This window comes from Arachis hypogaea, chromosome 16 (assembly GCF_003086295.3).
Source record: "Arachis hypogaea cultivar Tifrunner chromosome 16, arahy.Tifrunner.gnm2.J5K5, whole genome shotgun sequence".
In the NCBI taxonomy this organism is placed as follows: Eukaryota; Viridiplantae; Streptophyta; class Magnoliopsida; order Fabales; family Fabaceae; genus Arachis; species Arachis hypogaea.
Window position 1 is genome coordinate 137,656,256 of NC_092051.1, and position 19,688 is coordinate 137,675,943.

Below are 19,688 nucleotides of genomic sequence, written 5' to 3' on the forward strand. Positions count from 1 at the left end.
AGTCATGTAAACGAGATATGACAAAACTTAACTCTTTTATAGTGTAAACGAGATACATGGGAGTAAAAAACGTTTACACAGTAAACAAGATAGAATAGGACAAAAATAACTACTTATAAAAGGATTAGGAAACCGCTGGTATTCCTCAAAAATATCTCAATTCTTCTTTTTCTACTGTTTTTCTTCAAAAAATTTAGCAAAAATATCTAGTGACAGTGGTTTCTTTGTTGTGATGGTGTATCCCAACTGTCAGATGAGAAACAATGACAGCAGGGTTATATTTGAGTATGAGAATCCTGCATTGTTCTGAACTCGAAGAGCAAATTCGTTGTTCGAGTTAAAGAGTATGATATTAACGCACGTCGGTGGTGGTGAGAGAAAAGAGGTTGGTAGAGTTGGGTTTATGATGCTAGCATCGATATGGAATGGTGTATTTCGGTTTCGTCTATTCTGGCTCGATGGCAATGAGCAAGCATGTGCACCTTGTTTGTCGTGCACGGCAGAATTATAGTTGAACAAGTGATGGAGCTTTCTGCGTAAGTTCGTGATGGTGGTGGTGGTGGTGCTGGCGGCTCAAATTTTGTACCGGATGACCCTCCGCTCACACCACGACCGTTGCACTGTGCTAGTCCAGTGCAGGACATAGACGTTGAGGATGGGGAATCCGACGAAGAGTACATTGCCGATAGCCACGAAAGTGGTTCCTCTGACGACGACGACAACGACAATGAGTTCATACCTGAGACTCCTGTTGATGGATCAGTTCAATACCTTTTGCCTGTTTCGCGTCCAATTCCAAAGTTATCATCTGTACTCAGCTACTACCATACATTAGATTTGGATGCAATGCACGAGGAAACTTCATTTTTGAATATGGGGGCCGACGATTACAACACCGATGGTGGTGTGGAGTTTCAAGTTGGTCATAGATTTAGAAGCAAAGAGGCAGTGCTGCAAGGCGTGATGAATTACAGCATCCGGAGAAGTGCCGAGTATCGAATAGTCGAGTCGGATTAATTCAAGTATCACATACATTGTCGGCAATTTACAAATGGTTGTCCTTGGAGTCTCCGTGTCGCCCTCCGACAGAATTTCATATATTGGTGAGTGTTATTATATTTTAATTCATTGTCTTCTTCATCGTTCTTATTTTGTTTAGATTTTAATTCGACTGTATTTAAAATGGTTAGGAAGGTGCGTAAATTTGGCGGACCACACACGTGTCTGGCCCCACCATGTCACAGGATCACCGACAGCTGGACGGCAATCTCATATGCAAAATCATCATGCCACTCATACAGTCCAATCCATCAGTGACCATTCCTGTTCTACAGAGAATAGTGAGACAGAGCTATAACTTCAAGCCGTCATACTAGAAGGTTTGGATGGTAAAACAAAAGGCAATTGCCTAGATATATGGTGATTGGGAGGAGTTGTACAATGAGGTGCCGTGATTGCTCCAAGCGTTGCAGAGTTGTCTCCCTAACATGGTATGTGAAAAAATTTAATTAACTAATCAAATCAAAGTAATTACTTATCTAACTTTCACTATGAGTAAATTATACACCTAACTCATGTTACTAACTTGCCAACTAACCTAAACTGTGTTACCTCAATATCATCAAGCCTACTCATTTGTTAAAACACTAACTCTATAAAAGTTCTCGAAATAAAATCGCATAGACTTATTAATTTAAACAATAAAGATAACACTAACCTCAAAGTCGATGGCTCCCGCAATGTGCTAACTAGCGTCGAGGCAGTTAATGTCAAGGTCCCGTGCATCCGGGCATGCCATAATGTCCGAGGAACTAATAAATATCAAGAAAACAGTGTAAGAAAGAGAGAAATGAGAGAAATGTGAGAGAAATATGGAGTCTGAAACACTGTGAACGACTTCCATTTATAGTCGCTCTCTGGACTTATCTCGTTTACAGTGTAAACGAGATAAGGCTCGTATCATATCACGTTTGTAAATGTGATACATTACCATGTGTTCGTGCCTTATCTCGTTTACAGTGTAAATGAGATATAGCAAACTTATCTTGTTTACACTGTAAATGAGATAAGGCACTTGATGAAAATCTGTAAATACCCTCAAATTAATGTATATTCCTAATGAAAATATTTATTTTAAAAAAATTTAGAAACATATGTTCACATTAGAGGGATTGAAAAAAAATTGAGGGACTCCCAAGAGACCTATCAATAGATAAAAGAAATAGAGATAACAAAAAGAGAAAAGCAACATTAGATGCAAAAAACTCATGATGGAAAACGGCAAGACATCCGTATCAATTCTTGATGTAGCTCTCTTAAATACTAGAGTGCTAAAAATCTAGCTATTTCTCTCCTTTCACACGGACTAGAGAAGAAATTGTGAAGAATTGGGTCTTCACATCTGCATTCGATCGCGTTAGAAGATTTTTAGTTACCTCCAACCATCATGAGCTAAACTCTGTTAGCTTGATCTAGACCAGGTAAGCACCAATTCAACTCAACTTGCCTACCAGGGGCGGAGGTACATACTATTAAAGGGGGGCAATGCCCTCCCCTCCCCCCTCCCCCCCCCCCAAAATTTTAATTTTCATTTAAAAAAAAGTCTAGCTCCCTCCTGTTTTTATTTCCCAGCCCCCTCCCTTTTTTTTCGTATTACCTTAATTCATAAAAAAATAGCCCAATAGCCCATTTCCCAATTTCCACCCTTTTTTTTATTTGCCAGCCGCCCAGCCCCCCTTCCTAATAGCCCATTTCCCAATTCCCAATTTCCACCCCTTTTTTTTATTTGCCAGCCGCCCAGCCCCCCTTCCTCTTTGTTCGCATATTTTTCCAATCCCTCTTTTTGTTCCTACACTTTTTACTTTCACTTTGCAGGTAATAATTTTTTACTTTTCTTATTCTTCTTTTTCTTTATCTCTTTAATCTTCTTATCTGTTACCTCTTTGACTCTTGTTTTTTTTTTTTTTTGCAGATTAAGAAAAAAGATAGTAATTCAACAAGTGATTCTTCACTACTGTTTCTCAAAAAAGGTTCTATTTTTATTCTTTTTTATTTTAAGAAAATTATTGAACTATTGACTTTTCTATTATTATTTTTCTGTTAGTCTTATCTAATTTTTTTATATTTTTTAATATATTTAGTTATTTACTTAATTTATTATTATTTGTTAATTAAGTTTTTGTTATTATATGTTAGTTTGTATATTTAGTTTTTTTATTAGTTAACTATTTAATTACAAGGTTATATTATTTATACTACAATATTAGTATTATTGTTCTGAATTTTAATATCTTATTTTGAATTGAAATATAATTTTTATATTTTATAAAGATCTAGATTGTAATTTACACTTTTTGCTAAATATATTTTTAATTATAGGAACTTATTTGGCCATTTGAATTATGAGTAAGTTCAAAACCATTGATACATTTTTTAAAAGAAAAGATCAAGAGAATGAAGATGCTTCTACTATTACTACTCCAATTCAAGAGTTGAATAGTAGATTTAATGAGCAAACAATAGAGCTTTTGACTTTGAGTTGTGCTTTGGATCCTAAAGACAATGTCAAATCATTTAATATTGAAGAAATTAGCAAGTTAGCAGAGAAGTTTTATCCCCTTGACTTTCCTTCTAATGAGTTAATATTTTGAAATCTCAGTTGCAACATTATCAGCATGATATACCAAATCATTTGAAAGGCATTGGTACACTTTCTGAATTATGCAAGAAGTTGCAAGAAACGGGAAAATCAAGAACTTATCACATGGTTGATAGATTAATACGTCTTGTTTTGACTCTACCAGTGTCTATAGCAACAACAGAAAGAGCCTTTTCAACAATGAAAATTATTAAGACAAGCCTCAGAAGCAAAATGGCTGATGAATTTCTTGTAGACAATTTGGTCATCTATATAGAAAAAGAATTAGCAGCTATTTTCGACACAAATTCAATTATAGATGATTTTGAAAATAGAAAAAAACGTTGAATAGCATTTTCATGATACAAAATTGTAAGTGGTAACTTTAATATATTATTGTCTTACTTTGATTGAGATTATATATTTATTTTTTTTATTTTATCAATAGAAATAGTAATATAAAATATTTTTAGCAAAATTATTAAACACCTCCCCTCCTAAATAGTTAGTTTAGCTCAGCCCCTGGGTATTAGCATCGCCAATGTCAAGTTAGGTTAGAACTTGAGTGTGAAATGATTGTGTTAATCCTGTGGAATTGGTGTATGTAATACTTTAACTATAGTGGAAATTCCACCACTATTGTGGTGGAGACTGGACGTAGGTTGCATAGCACAAGGCAACCGAACCAGGATACATGGTGGTGTTAGCTTTTCTCTTCTCTGCTCTGTTCTATTTTCTGATATTCATGAGACAAAACGAAATTGTCTCATAAATTTTCGCTGCTGAGTTCAAACAGAATCAGAATTGCAAGTTCATTTAAAAACAGGTTATTTCAGTAACAAAAAGAAAGGCATAGATTCAACACCCCTTCTCTAAGCCTTCTACAACCTTCAGATATGTTGCTATAAAATAATAAAAACTTAATTTGCAATAAATTTTCTCTCTTTCTTTTTAAAATAATTAAATATTTTTATATATTTTTTAATTTAATTTTAATATATTGTCAAATTAAAGATTTTATGAATCCATTCAATTATGTATTATAATGTAAAAAAAATACATTTTACATTCATCATATAAATATTTATCTAAAAGAATAAATGTGATGAAATGACTATGTAAAAATATACATATTTTAATATATAAAAATTAACTTTCATATTTGTAAACAATTGTTCTACTATTTATTACAATTTTAAAATATTAATTACCACCCATTCAATTAAAAAATTTATTTGTTACAATATTTATGACATAAAACACTGTTTCACCCAAAATAGTTGTTACAAGCAAACTTATTTCAGAGTTAAGATTAAAAAAATATTATATAATTTTAAAATAAAATTATTAATTAAAACTAGATATTATTTTTTTATCTCAACTAATTTTTGAAGACAAAAAATACTAGTAGTTTTACTTATATTTAGAAAACTAATATTTAGTTTGATAATTGATTAATTTATTAATTTCAAAAATTATATTATCACTATTCATTAATTTTTATTGAGTTAATTTATTTAATTAATTTTAATTTTGATATTAAATCAAATTTAACAAAATAAAAATTGTTACATGTTAAATTTAATAAAAGAAATTAATATAAATCTCAAAATAAAATTTTATAGTTTTTTGTGGAGGTAAAAATATAATTATACTGGGGACAATAATATATATTTGTATAAAAATATTACTTTTTTTTAAACTTAGTGAGGGCAAGTGTCCTCCTCCTTTGAACCTCAATCCGTCTCTGATAACACACGTCTAAATACAAGTTTATTTACATACATTCTTCATGTGCTGAAAATATTCAATTTCATCGTTGTGGCATAACCTTTTGTTTTATCGTTAAAAAATACTATTGCTTATCAGTAGAGGAACCAAGGTTTTCTTAGCAACGATAATAATGATGATGATGAGAGTTAAGGCCAAGATTGATCATGACCAACTCTGATATCATGTAAAAGTATTGAAAGAGATTAAAACCAAAGAGAAAGTTAATAGAATGAACTTAGAATATGAAATTGAATTGATAGTGGAATGAATTAGTTTACACATGAAGCTACCTCACTTATCTACACACTAAGAATGAAGGATAACACATCAATAGCTAACACTCAATTGATCCTATAACAGATTCTCACTTCATCTAACTAACTCTATTGCATATCACACATGTCACCACTCATCACTGTCTTCTCCATTAACGTTTTCCCCTTTTCTTTGGCCAAAGCTGCCAGTAAGCACGCTGACACATGTGCACGTACATATATATTGCATTTTTCAATTCTTCTCCTTTTATTTTTTATTCTTCTTCATTTCATGTTCAAACCCTAGCTTTATGACTTTTCGCGCTTTCACAAGTTTTAGGCGTATTGGAAAAAGTTGTTGATCATGTACTTTCTTGCTCAACTATTCTCTCTATGTTATTATTTTTTTCATAAGCTTTCTCCTTCCAAATATTTGAAACTTCTTCAAAAGTCAACCCTTTTGTCTTTGGCATGCAGAAAATCACAAAAACTATTGCAACACAAGCAACAGCCAAAAGAATCATAAAACTCACCAAGCCCAATCGCATCCACAAAAGAAAGGAAGTTAATAGACATGATGACAATTGTTGCAGACATGCCACCACATATTCCTCTAAACTCTTCAAGGTATATCTCAGTGTTCGCAGCCCAAGGAACAAGACCCATTCCAGGTGCAAAGAATATAATATACAAAGCCAAACCCGCAACAGCAAGCCATCCATAAACTAAACTCGGGTTGCCATGTCCTCTAACATGACATGAAGCAGAGAGTAGGATTAAATTAGTACATTTTAAATTCAATTCATACCTTCTTTTCCAAGAAATCATTGCACATGTTTTAACTAACTAGTTTTCTCTCAACCCCACACACTAGTAGTAGACACTCTCTTGACACATATTTATGTAGAAAATTTATTTGGTTCTTAAAGAATTTGAATAATTGTATCTGATTTATCTAAAAAGTGAGAGATGAAGAGGTGGATCTCATCTTTTATATTTGTGTCATGTAATTAAAAAATTAGTCATAGTAGAAGAGATCATTTATGTATTTATTCTAACATTGATTTTCAACTATCCTTGTACAATATGACATCATATATATATATATATATATATATATATATATATATATATATATATATATATATATATATATATCTCAGTGGTGTTAAACAATTTTAGTATCATAAATATATAAACTTAATATTTTTAATTTAGAGATTGATTACAAAAATATGGAAAATAATTTATAAGAATATAATTTTTCATTTTTTATATATAGCAAGGTTGATATATATAAATATATAGTATTTAAAGTAACACATTGTTATATTTTTGCAATATAATATTTTTTTCAAATTAAAAATATTTATTAATATTAAAAATATTATTTTAATTTTAACACCACCTTTTAAATATTGTTAACATTGTATAACTATCGTAGCCTTCGTTCTTAATAAAGTAGTTTTACATATGTGTATAGTAACATAATACGACGTTAGTAAAAATACTTACTTTTTATATTGAGGGTGTGAATAGTTATCCAAATTAACAGATTTGATTATATGACTATATAAAATTAAATGTTATATAATATCAGTACATCAAAATTAAACTATTTATTTTATATCTTTGTAAAATTTATCAATCAAATATTTTTGGATAAGATTTGAGTTCATTCTAATGTAATAAAATGACATTTTTGTCCATAATAAATTAATCAAATCATAATGACTGTACATGGTCGAAAATAGCCAAGTATATACTGGGAGGAACTAGAAACGAGATCAAGAACTACTTGAGGACTAGGATCTAGAAGCACATTAAGCAAGTTGATGAACACTGTGTTGCCAAGTTGAGAGTATGAAAACTAGAAAGAAAGCTAAGAGAATGAACTAAATATTAAATTGAATTGATGTTGGAAGAATGTATTAATTTACATATGAAGCTTCCTCACTTATTTACACACTAAGAGTGAAAGATAGAGAAACACATCAATAACTAACACTCAACTGATCCTATAACAGATTCTCACTTCATCTAACTAACTCTGTAATGCAAACTAACTCTACATTGCTTGTCACATACGTCACTAGAGTCTTCTCCCTTAACACCCCCTCCGAAATCTCTCTCACTCTCTCAACCTGTCTCAAGATTTGGAAGTGAGAAAAGGGCCATGGACCATGGAAGAAGACATGATCCTGATCAACTATATAGCCAACCACATGGATTGTCTTTTGAACTCTTTGGCCAAAGCTACCAATAAGGACGTAGACACATGCGCATGCACATATATATTGCATCTTTCATTTCTTCTCCTTTTATTTTTTGTTCTTCTTCATTTCATGTTCAAACCCTAACTTTATGACTTTTCGTGCTTTCACAAGTCTTAAATGTATTGGAAAAAGTTGCTGATCATGTACTTGCTTGCTCAACCATGCTCTCTATGTTTTTATCTTTTCCATAGGCTTTCTCCTTCCAAATATTTGAAACTTCTTCAAAAGTCAATCCTTTTGTCTCTGGCATATAAAAAATCACAAAAACTATTGCAACACAAGCAACATCCAAAAGAATCATAAAACTCTCACCAAGCCCAATAGCATCCACAAAAGAAAGGAAGCTAATAGACATGATGACACTACCAACCCAATTAATTGTTGCAGACATGCCACCACATATTCCTCTAAACTCTTCAGGGTATATCTCTGTGTTTACAGCCCACGGAATAGGACCCATTCCAGGTGCAAAGAATATAATATACAAAGCCAAACCCGCAATAGCAAGCCATCCATAAACTAAACTCGGGTTGCCATGCCCTCTAACATAACATGAAGCAGAGAGTAGGATTAACGATCCAACCACACCTATTAAGCTACTAAGTGTAAGCTTCTTTCGCCCTACAATGTCAATAAGGTAAATGCCAATAATTGTGCCACCGGCATTAATTGCAGAAACAATGAGGGATAAGAACAAAGCCGATTCGTTTGATTTGAAGCCAGCCAATTGAATGATTGTTGGGCTATAGTACATTATAACACTAATACCGGTAAGTTGTTGGAATGCTTGAAGTCTAGCGCCACATATGAACGCAACTCTGATTTCTTTCAACTTAAATACATCACTGTATTTAACTTTGACCTTATCCTTTTGTTCTTGCTCCATGTGAGCTTCAAGAATATCTATTTCGTCCTCCAACCGAGGAGATGGGTATATCCTAGAAAGAACATTGGTGGCCTCCTCCTTCCTATTCTGCAAGTTAAAAGTAACTAAGCTTTTAATTATTCTACCAAAAAAAATCAATATAAGGATTTATTTTCCCAAATTTTATAGGTGACTAATGACATATAGTTGTCTTCATATGAAAATAATAGTTGATAATCATTAGATGATAATTTATTTAAGAAAAAAAGTACAGGAAACTAATTTTTAGTTAGCTAACATTAGTCAACTTTAGATTTTATATTTATAATTTAAGTTTTAGGATCTAGAATTTAAGATAAACAAAATAACAAAATTGGCTGATGTTAGTTTAAAAAAAATTGGTTTCCAGCATTAACTTTAGTTCAACATATCAAATTATCTAATAGTTATTACCTATAATTTTTGCATAAAGAGAACTTCACATGAATGATCATTGATCTTATATCATCATTTACCTTCAAATATAGCCATCTGGGGGACTCAGGAAGAAAGACCATAAGAACCAACTGAATAACAGCTGGTGTACCTGCAATTCCAAGCATCCAACGTCATGTTCCAGGAACCTGCACACATAATTTTGCTCTTAGAAAATCAAGATGGATGAAGACAAAATTATTACTATTGGTATTGTTAGCTAAAGAGTTGGGTATGCTTACTCTAGTCAAACCATAATTGATGACAAAGGAAAGAAATTGGCCAGTTGTGATCATAAGACAATTGACACTAACTAATCCACCTCTTATTTCAGACGGTGATACTTCTGCAATATACATAGGAGCAGTAACAAAGGCGAAACCTACACCTAGGCCAACAAAAAACCGGCCAACTATGATAAGAGTGGGATTTGGTGCAACGGCGATCAAGAGTGATCCTACTGCGAAACAAATATCTGCCACAATAGTGGCAGCCTTACGCCCTAAAGAATCATTAATGTAACCACCAATGGCAGCACCGAAAATTGCACCAATTAAGGCCATGGCAACTATTAGTTCCTGCAAACATAACAAAATGAGAACATATAATTGCTACAAAATGGCACTCTACTCTAGTCCTACTATGTCATAGTCATAGTTACGTGAATTCACAATTTATCTTTGTTGTCGAATGCTATATATATACTTTTCCCATTAAAAATTTTAAATGTGATGTATTGCGTACCACCTACCAATTCTCCTACCAGAACATATTGCGTTTCATATAACTATATGGTCACAATTACAAGCTCCCAAAAAACTTAAATCCTATGCTATTTATACACTTTCTTCAAATGGTCTTCAAGCCTTCAATTGGGCCTTTGCTCTTGATGGAATTGGGTTGATAGAGGCCTTGGTTGATTGCTCTTGGAGTTTGGAGAAGAACCGAAGTGAACCGGGTTTGGAATCATGTAAGCTTGAGTAAAAGTTTGAGTAAAAGTTTGAGGCAAACTTTTACTCAAACTTTTCATATCAGCCACCCCATCCTTGCTGCTACCAACGTTTGAGCCAAAGTTTGGGGTCAAACTTTTGCTCAAACGTTGGCTCCCCCTTGCACACTCATGGCGCCAACGTTTGCCAAAAAGTTTGAGGCAAACGTTGGCGCAAACTTTTGCTCTCCAGGGTGTGTTGTTCATGGCGCCAACGTTTGCCAAAAGTTTGAGGCAAACGTTGGCGCAAACTTTTGCTCTCTAGGGTGTTGATTTGTGATGCCAACGTTTGCCAAAAATTTTGAGGCAAACGTTGGCTCAAGCTTTTCTCCCAAAATTTTGCCAAAAAGTTTGAGGCAAACTTTTGCTCAAGCTTTTTGCCCAAAAGTTTGTGCAAAAGTTTGAGGCAAACTTTTGGTCAAGCTTTTTGCTCCCTGGTTCGTTTTCACTTATTCCAAAAGTTTGAGCTAAAGTTTGAGGCAAACTTTTTCTTAAACTTTTTGTCCTCTCTTCCTCCTAGCCATTCCTTCTTGCTTCAACCTTTCTCCAAACTTTCTTCACCTATCATTAATCAACCAAACACATCAAAGCTATGCTCAAAATCATGAGATATTCATTCTTTCATAATATGTGACAATTATAGCATAAAACCTCATGAAATTGCATTAATTCATCTATGGTTGATTAAATCAAAGGAAGCATGAAAATCTACCCAATTGGCTTGCTTATGGCTCAAGAAAGTGCATAAATCAATTGAAAACAAAAGAAAAAGGCTAGTGAAACTAGGCTAAGATGACTTGTCATCACAACACCAAACTTAAAGCTTGCTTGTCCTCAAGCAAGAAAAGATTTATTGAGAAGAAAGAATGAAATGGAAGATGATGTTCATGCTAGCAGAGTACTATTGGTAGTTCATGGGGTTTTATGTGGATATGTAAACACTCACTTCTTATTGACTCTTAGGCCTAGAAAGTCTTCTTCAAGCATCAAGCAACACACTGCTATGACCTCTCATTATTCCTTTATCCTTGGCTATTATTTTGTTCATAAGCTTTATTTGAGTGTCATGTGTAACAAGTTCATTGATTTCTTTATACTTGACACATTATTCACTATAGACACTTGGCTCACATTCCTTCTTAAAACATTGATGCCCAGCACCTCTTTGGGTTACTAAATGCCTTGTAGTTAGGTTGCTCTTGATAGTGGACTTTCAGCTGATGATCCCGGGTTAGTTAACCCAAATCACCAAGTGTTGATGCACTCCAAAGAGCTTAATAATCCAAGCAGATCCTAGTACAAAGACACCACAGGCATATATTCTAAGGTTCAAGCTATTGGTGTCTAGCTTTGTTTCTTTTTTGTTTTTCTTTTGTTCTGTTGCCATTTTTGGCTTTTTCTTTTCTCTCTTTTTTTTTGTTTTTCTTTTTAACCAAGGATTTTTATTTGATTGAGATTCATAGACAGTAGGCCACTTTCTACTTAAGAGGAGACATCCTAGTTCTCTTATTCATTAAAAGTGAGCTATTATGCAATCACACATTTATACCACCACTTACTTTTATTGTACTTCTATCTAACAGAGAACTATCTCACTTCACATTCAAACATTTCTTTTATTAAATTAAAGATGCAGGGGACAAAGCATGCTTTTTGTTCAGTGAAAGTAAACACACAAGCACACACATAGGCTAGCTTACTTATTTTAAGAGTGATTCTACTTGTACTAGATGAACACTTTAGCAAGACACAAGTCAAAGCATTTTTCAACAGTAAGAGTTAAGTGTAGATACCACCTATTGGTTTGCAGTTCCTTTGTTCTTCCTTCTGTTGTGCCCTTTTGAGTTATGATGCATAGTGTCTTCAAATTGTAGTGAGTTCCCTGCATTCTCAAAAGTTGCTTGCTTCTCAAGCCCTTAGGTGACTGGTTAGTATGCATGAATTGAGTGTGGCTTTTGGGTTTGATTTGGTGTGGGAACACCAAACTTAATTCCTTGCCACTTCCTCTGATGCAACAGGTTGACTATATGTAAAATCTTGTTTCCTTACTAAAGATTATGAAATTAAAACTAGAAATCAGTTAAGTAAGTGAATAACCTGTTTGATTGCTTAGAGCTAGTATTGTGCAGGAGGTGAGAATATGCTTTTCAAATGAGGTTTTGGTGGAACACCAAACTTAGAATCCTTCATTCTCCCTTAAATTGTTTTGGTGTGCAACACCAAACTTAGCTCCTTGCAATGCATACCAATTATTCAACATTTTTATTGAAAAGGCTATGAAAAGAAAACTACCTCAGGTTGGGTTGCCTCCCAACAAGCGCTTCTTTATTGTCACTAGCTTGACCTTGGAGCTTTCTTTTATGGTGGTTGAGGATTGTAGTGCCTCAACTTGTCTCCCCTGACTGTGATCCTCCTCTTTGTTCTCTGGTGTTCAATTTCAGCATGTTCCAACGAGAGTATGTTGCTGACAGTGTAATAGTCATCAGTCTGTTGGATTGCTCCCAGTTGTTGATATATCAATTGCACTTTGTCACCTTTGGAAAGCCCCTCTTCCTGGATTAGATGGATCTCCTTCCATCTCGTGATATTCTTCCTCAGATTCTTCCTCTCCAACAATATTTTTCCCTCTTTCAGCTCTTCTCAACCTTCTAAGAGTTCTCTGGTCAGTTTCAGATAAAACAGGAATGGATCTCCCTGTACCTGACATACAAAAAAAACACAAGAAACACCACCAGTAACTCTTCAGTCTATTGCTAGAATGAAGTTTAGTTTAAGCAAAATTTCAAACAGTTAGCGTGTTAGTCAAAAATTAGAGAAACAGAAAATAAAAATGCTAGATCTAAATCACCACCTCACTTAATCATTGTCAATCTAATCAATCCCCGGCAACGGCGCCAAAAACTTGATGTGCGGAAAACGATCCGACACAAAACTCACCGGCAAGTGCACCGGGTCGCATCAAGTAATAATAACTCACGGGAGTGAGGTCGATCCCACAGGGATTAAAGGATTGAGCAATTTTAGTTTAGTGGTTGATTTAGTTAAGCAAATCAAGATTTGGTTGAGAGATTTGTGATTTGCAGAATTCAAATTGCATGAAATTAAAGAGAACTGAAATTTAAAGTGCTGAATCTTAAAGAGGAAGAAATTAAAGAGCAGAAGCTTAGAACGCAAGAAATGTAAATTGCAGAATCTTAGAGTGCAAGAAATGTAAATGGCTTGAATTGTAAAGGGAATTGGGAATTGGATTTGCAGAAATTAAACAAGGAAAAGTAAAATTCAACACACAGAAGAGTAGAAGATGGCTTGGATTGAACCGGATCTAAAACGGAAATGTAAATGAACATGAAAAGCGTTAAACAGAGAAAGTAAAATGATAATTCAGATCTCAGGACCCAAGAGACTAGATAACCAAGTCTAGATCTCAATGCCTTTCTAGATCCAACAAGAGCAATTGCAAAGGAAATGTAAATTACAGAGAAAGTAGATGAAGAAGCAAGTAACAGAAATGGAAATTCAATTATGCAGTAAAATTAAACAGAGAGATCTCAGGATGAGATTGAAACAGAATTCCTTCAATTCTCCACCCAAGATCCGAAGCAAGAAAAGTAAAGAGTGCTCAAGCAAGAACAAGGAAGAAGAGAGATCAATTCTCCTCCCCAATTCTCTTGAATTCTAGAACAACAATGCCAAAATGTAAAAGTGAGCTCTCTACAAACTACCAAATCAAAACCGAAAAGAAAAGCTCCCGAAAAACTTAAATCCTATGCTATTTATACACTTTCTTCAAATGGTCTTCAAGCCTTCAATTGGGCCTTTGCTCTTGATGGAATTGGGTTGATAGAGGCCTTGGTTGATTGCTCTTGGAGTTTGGAGAAGAACCAAAGTGAACCGGGTTTGGAATCATGTAAGCTTGAGTAAAAGTTTGAGTAAAAGTTTGAGGCAAACTTTTACTCAAACTTTTCATATCAGCCACCCCATCCTTGCTGCTACCAACGTTTGAGCTAAAGTTTGGGGTCAAACTTTTGCTCAAACGTTGGCTCCCCCTTGCACACTCATGGCGCCAACGTTTGCCAAAAAGTTTGAGGCAAACGTTGGCGCAAACTTTTGCTCTCCAGGGTGTGTTGTTCATGGCGCCAACGTTTGCCAAAAAGTTTGAGGCAAACGTTGGCGCAAACTTTTGCTCTCTAGGGTGTTGATTTGTGATGCCAACGTTTGCCAAAAATTTTGAGGCAAACGTTGGCTCAAGCTTTTCTCCCAAAAGTTTGCCAAAAAGTTTGAGGCAAACTTTTGCTCAAGCTTTTTGCCCAAAAGTTTGTGCAAAAGTTTGAGGCAAACTTTTGGTCAAGCTTTTTGCTCCCTGGTTCGTTTTCACTTATTCCAAAAGTTTGAGCTAAAGTTTGAGGCAAACTTTTTCTTAAACTTTTTGTCCTCTCTTCCTCCTAGCCATTCCTTCTTGCTTCAACCTTTCTCCAAACTTTCTTCACCTATCATTAATCAACCAAACACATCAAAGCTATGCTCAAAATCATGAGATATTCATTCTTTCATAATATGTGACAATTATAGCATAAAACCTCATGAAATTGCATTAATTCATCTATGGTTGATTAAATCAAAGGAAGCATGAAAATCTACCCAATTGGCTTGCTTATGGCTCAAGAAAGTGCATAAATCAATTGAAAACAAAAGAAAAAGGCTAGTGAAACTAGGCTAAGATGACTTGTCATCAGGCACCTTAGAGGACTTGCACTCCCACACAGCCTCTCTGATCTCCTCAGCCGACGGCATCCTCTCTAAGGTCACAGCATCATCCTCATCTATCTTTCCCATCAGACCATCTCTAAACCCCATCATTGGAGTAGCTTCCTGATGATATAATTCCTTGTAAAACTCTCTGATGGCTATCTTGATTCTCGCTTGATTTCTGACCGTTCTACCGTTTATCACTAGTGTATCAATCTTATTGTTCCATCTTCTTGCTGAAGCCATATTGTGAAAGTATCTTGTATTTTTGTCCATCTTCTTCGCGTGCCGAGACCGAGACATCTGTTTCCAATGCATTTCCTTCCTTACATACCATCTCTCACAACAAGTAACCAGCACCTTTCTTCTAGCCTCCATCGTGGTATCATATACTCCATTGCTAACCATATCATCAACTCTCTTGATTTCTTCCTCAAACTTTGTGATCTTACTGTCCATCTCCCCAAAATTAGCCTTGTGTCATCTTGATAAACCACTATTTTATGGTTTATCTTGTGCTAATTTGAGTGGTTTTTATCAATTCTTTACTCACTTATTCATATAATTTGCATGTTTTACATTTTCCTTCCTAATTATGTGCTTTGATTAAAAACATGCTTCTTTGGCCTTAAAATTGCTAATTATTAATCCTCTCTTATTATCATTCGATATCGTGATATGTGTGTTAAGTGTTTTCAGGGTTTATAGGGCAGGAATGCCTTAGAGAACAGAAAGGAAGCATGCAAAAGTGGAAGGAATACAAGAAATTGAAGGAATTGCTAAGTGATGACATGTCACCATGTCATATTTTTCTATGCTTATTCATACAAGAAATTGATAATTTGTGCTTGAATAATGAATGCTTTGGTACTTAAATGGTATATTTCCTTGATCTTTTGATTTTATAAATTTTGTAGGAAATAAGAAGAAAAAGAAGCAAAAAGCACAAAATAAGCTAAAAAGGAGAAAAAAGAGCTTTGGGACACACTTTGAAGTTGGAGAACACTTTGGAGCCTTAGACCACGCTTTTAAAAGCATGACCCATGACCAAATTAAAGGATATTTACAATCAGCACACAAAGCTCCGCTCTTGCCAAGAGCAGAGCGCTATAAGAGTTCAAAATGAGCTTGGAAGCAAAATTTTCGCTAAGTTAAAATCTGGGCGCCCACAGCATGACCATGCCTCCTTCCAAGAGCTATAACTTGAGCTACAGATGTCCGATTAATGTACTTTTAGTTGCGTTGGAAAGCTGACATTTAGAGCTTTCCAACAATATATGGCAATCCATATTTGGCACAAAATTGAGGTACGAGTGAAAGACATCTTTAAGGACCGAAAACAAACAAAAATATACCAAAGTGCAACCACCAAGGTTCGAAGCTGGAACCTCACTCCAAAGCAAAGTAGCGCTCTACATAATTATTGTGCTCCGCTCTCTTGGAGAGCATTGTCGTGCTCTCTCCAAGAAAAATTCAAAGGAAAATGTTTGCTAGTGAAGCCACAAGGATTTGAACTTGGGACCTCACCTAAGCAAAAGGAGTGCTACGCTCTTGCCAAGAGCAGAACGCTACTCTCCTTATTCCTTGCACGAGTTTGACACGGCCCAGGGAAGCATGTCACGCACAATTTGGCACGGTCAAGGGGCTTGGTGCACACAAGGCAACACAAGCAAACCATGATGCTTCGCTCCCCACAAGAGCAGAGCACTCTATTGGGAGCAAACACTCATGGGCCAAAATTCAACCAAAATTCCATTTAAATTCAATTTCTCACCAAATTGAATCAAGGCCAACCAAACCCATTTCTCCTCAAATCCAAAGCAAGCTAAGCCCATTATCATCACTCAAAGGCACAAGGATTAGTTAGCTTAGGAATTTATTTTAATGGTAATTTGTTTAGAATTTTAATTTCATTTTTATTTTCACTTTGTAAAGCCTATATAAAGGCATCAATTCCATTTCATTGAGGGGGGCTCCAAGAGAGAGTAGTAGTAGAGAGCTCACTTTTACATCTTAACTTAAATTGGAGAATTGAAGGAATTCTGTTTCAATTCTCACTCTGAAATCTCTTTGTTCTTCTTCTAGATAATTCAAATTTCATTTGCTGCTTCCTCTTTCTTTCTTCTGCAATATTGTCTTCTGCTGGATCAAGGAAGGGGTTGAGATCTAGACTTGTTTTCTAGTCTCATTGATCCCCTGAGATCTTCACTTGTCTTTTTAGATTTCATAATTGAATTGAGTTTTCTTGCTGGTTTACTTTTCTGCTACAATTTCCTTTTCTGCAATTTTTACATTTGAGATGCTGTGATTTGAATTTACTTTTCCTGCACTTTTGTTCATCTACACTTTACATTTGAGATGCTGTGATTTGAATTTACTTTTCCTGCACCTTAAATTTCCTGTTACTTGTTCTCAAGATCTCTTCAATTGCTTGCTTTACTGCTCTATTTAATTTCCAGCACCCCAACCCCCTTTACAATTTACTGCAATTTACATTTCTTGTCATTTAAGTTTTTGCAATTTACATTTCTTGCTCTTTAAGTTTCTGTCCAATTTACTTTTTGCATTTTAAATTCCTTGTCATTTACTTTCTGTTGGCTACAATTTCACACAATTCACTCAATGTTAGCTTGACTAAACTAATCACCCACTAAAGTTGCTTGATCCATCAATCCCTGTGGGATCGACCTCACTCTAAGTGAGTTTTACTACTTGATGCGATCTGTTATACTTGCCGGTTAGTTTTAAGGTGTTTTGGAATTCATTTCGTTTTCCAAAATAATCCATCACTAAGCTGTCCAGCCTAACCTCTTCGTACTAAATCTATCATAACTTGAGCTACAGAGGTCCAAATGAGGCGGTTCCAATTGCGTTGGAAAGCAAACATCCGGGGCTTCGAAATGATATATAATTTGCCTTGGTTGCTCAGCAGATAAGTGGCGCATGCGCGCATCTGCAAAAATTCAGCGTATCAGAATTCGCCCCCAGCGATTTCTGGGCTGTTTTTGACCCAGTTCTCGGCCCAGAAAACACAGATTAGCGGCTGCAGAGTGGGGGAATCATTCATTCATTCACACAACTTTCATTCACATAATTTTAGGTTTTAGAAGTAGTTTCTAGAGAGAGAAGCTCTCTCCTCTCTCTAGGTTTTAGGATTCTTAGCTTTAATTCTTCTCAATTTCATATTTCTATTTTACTTTAATTTAGTTTTCTTCTACTCTTATTAGCTCTATCACTTTAGTTATCTATTTTTCTTGTTGATATCTTTATGTTGCTATTTTAGTTTATGGATTCTCATGTTAGATTTGATTCTCTATTTAATACAATTTGAGGTATTTTATATTTATGATTGCTTTCTTCAATTTATGTTATTGATACTTTCAATTGGTTGTTTAGGTTTTATTATCTCTTATTAATTTCTATGTCTTTATGTTATGCCTTCCAAGTGTTTGATAAAATGCTTGGTTGGGCTTTAGAGTAGATTTCTCTCCTTTTGGCTTTGGTTGAGTAATTGGAGACTCTTAAGTTATCAAACTCCTTTGTTGATTGATAATTGAAAGTTGCTAGTTGATTTAGATCCCTCTAAAGCTAGTCTTTCCTTAGGAATTGACTAGGACTTGAGGAATCAAATTGATTCATCCACTTGACCTTCCTTCATAGTTAGAGGTTAACTAAGTGGTAGCAATGGACAATTCTCATCACAATTGATAAGGATAACTAGGATAGGACGTCTAATTTTCATACCTTGCCAAGAGTTTTCTTAGTTATTAATTTAATTTCTTCCAATTTACTTTTCTTGTTTCCTATTTCAAAAATCCAAAAAGATACTTTTCCATAACCAATTATAAGTACACTTCCCTGCAATTCCTTGAGAGACGACCCGAGGTTTAAATACTTCGATTTAATTTTTTTGAGTTTGTTTTAGTGACAACCAATTTTTTGTATGAAAGGATTATTGTTGGTTTAGAAACTATACTTGCAACGGGAATTTATTGTGAATTCTTTACTAGCAAAAATCCGTTCATCACATCTCCCTAGCGGTATTGTCAGTGCCTTCAACTTATCTGTGAACTGTATCTCCCCCAAACCTCTCCATTCCTCTTTAACCATACTGAGAAATCAATCATGTGTAAACCACGAATCCAGACTTTGGAACGGCCTTGGACCTCCCCTCAGCTTTTTGTCCTCCAGTATTATAGGGCAATGATCTGACAATTCCCTTGGCCCCCTCGTAACCAAGTTTCTGGAAACGCTTCTAGCCACTCCACATTAACCAGAGCTCTATCTATATGACTGCAAGAGCGACCTCGAAACCATGTAAACTCGCGATCAGTGAGTGCCAAATCTACTAATTGCATATCTTGTATCCAGTTCCTAAATTCTTCCCCTGACCGAGGTACAGTAGTTGCACCTTTTCTTTCCTCCACATGTACTATCTCATTAAAATCTCCCATAAAACAACAAGGGACCTGACATAACCCAGCTATATAGCTTAGCTCCTCCCAAACATGACACTTCTCATCTCTATTATGAGGACCATAGACCAATACAAAAGCGCAATGGAAACTACTCTTTAAACATTACTCCTTCGACATATAGCCACCTCTCCCCCTTATAGTAGTTATTCATTTTAAACACTGATTCATCCCATATTAACAGCAGCCCAACAGATGCA

General features: G+C 34.9%; 1 pseudogene; it reads right to left on the reverse strand.

Annotated features, from left to right (window-relative positions):
* Window positions 1-1,359: 1,359 nt before the first annotated feature.
* LOC112757663 (inositol transporter 1-like) lies at window positions 1,360-15,472 on the reverse strand (annotated as a pseudogene).
* Window positions 15,473-19,688: the final 4,216 nt, after the last annotated feature.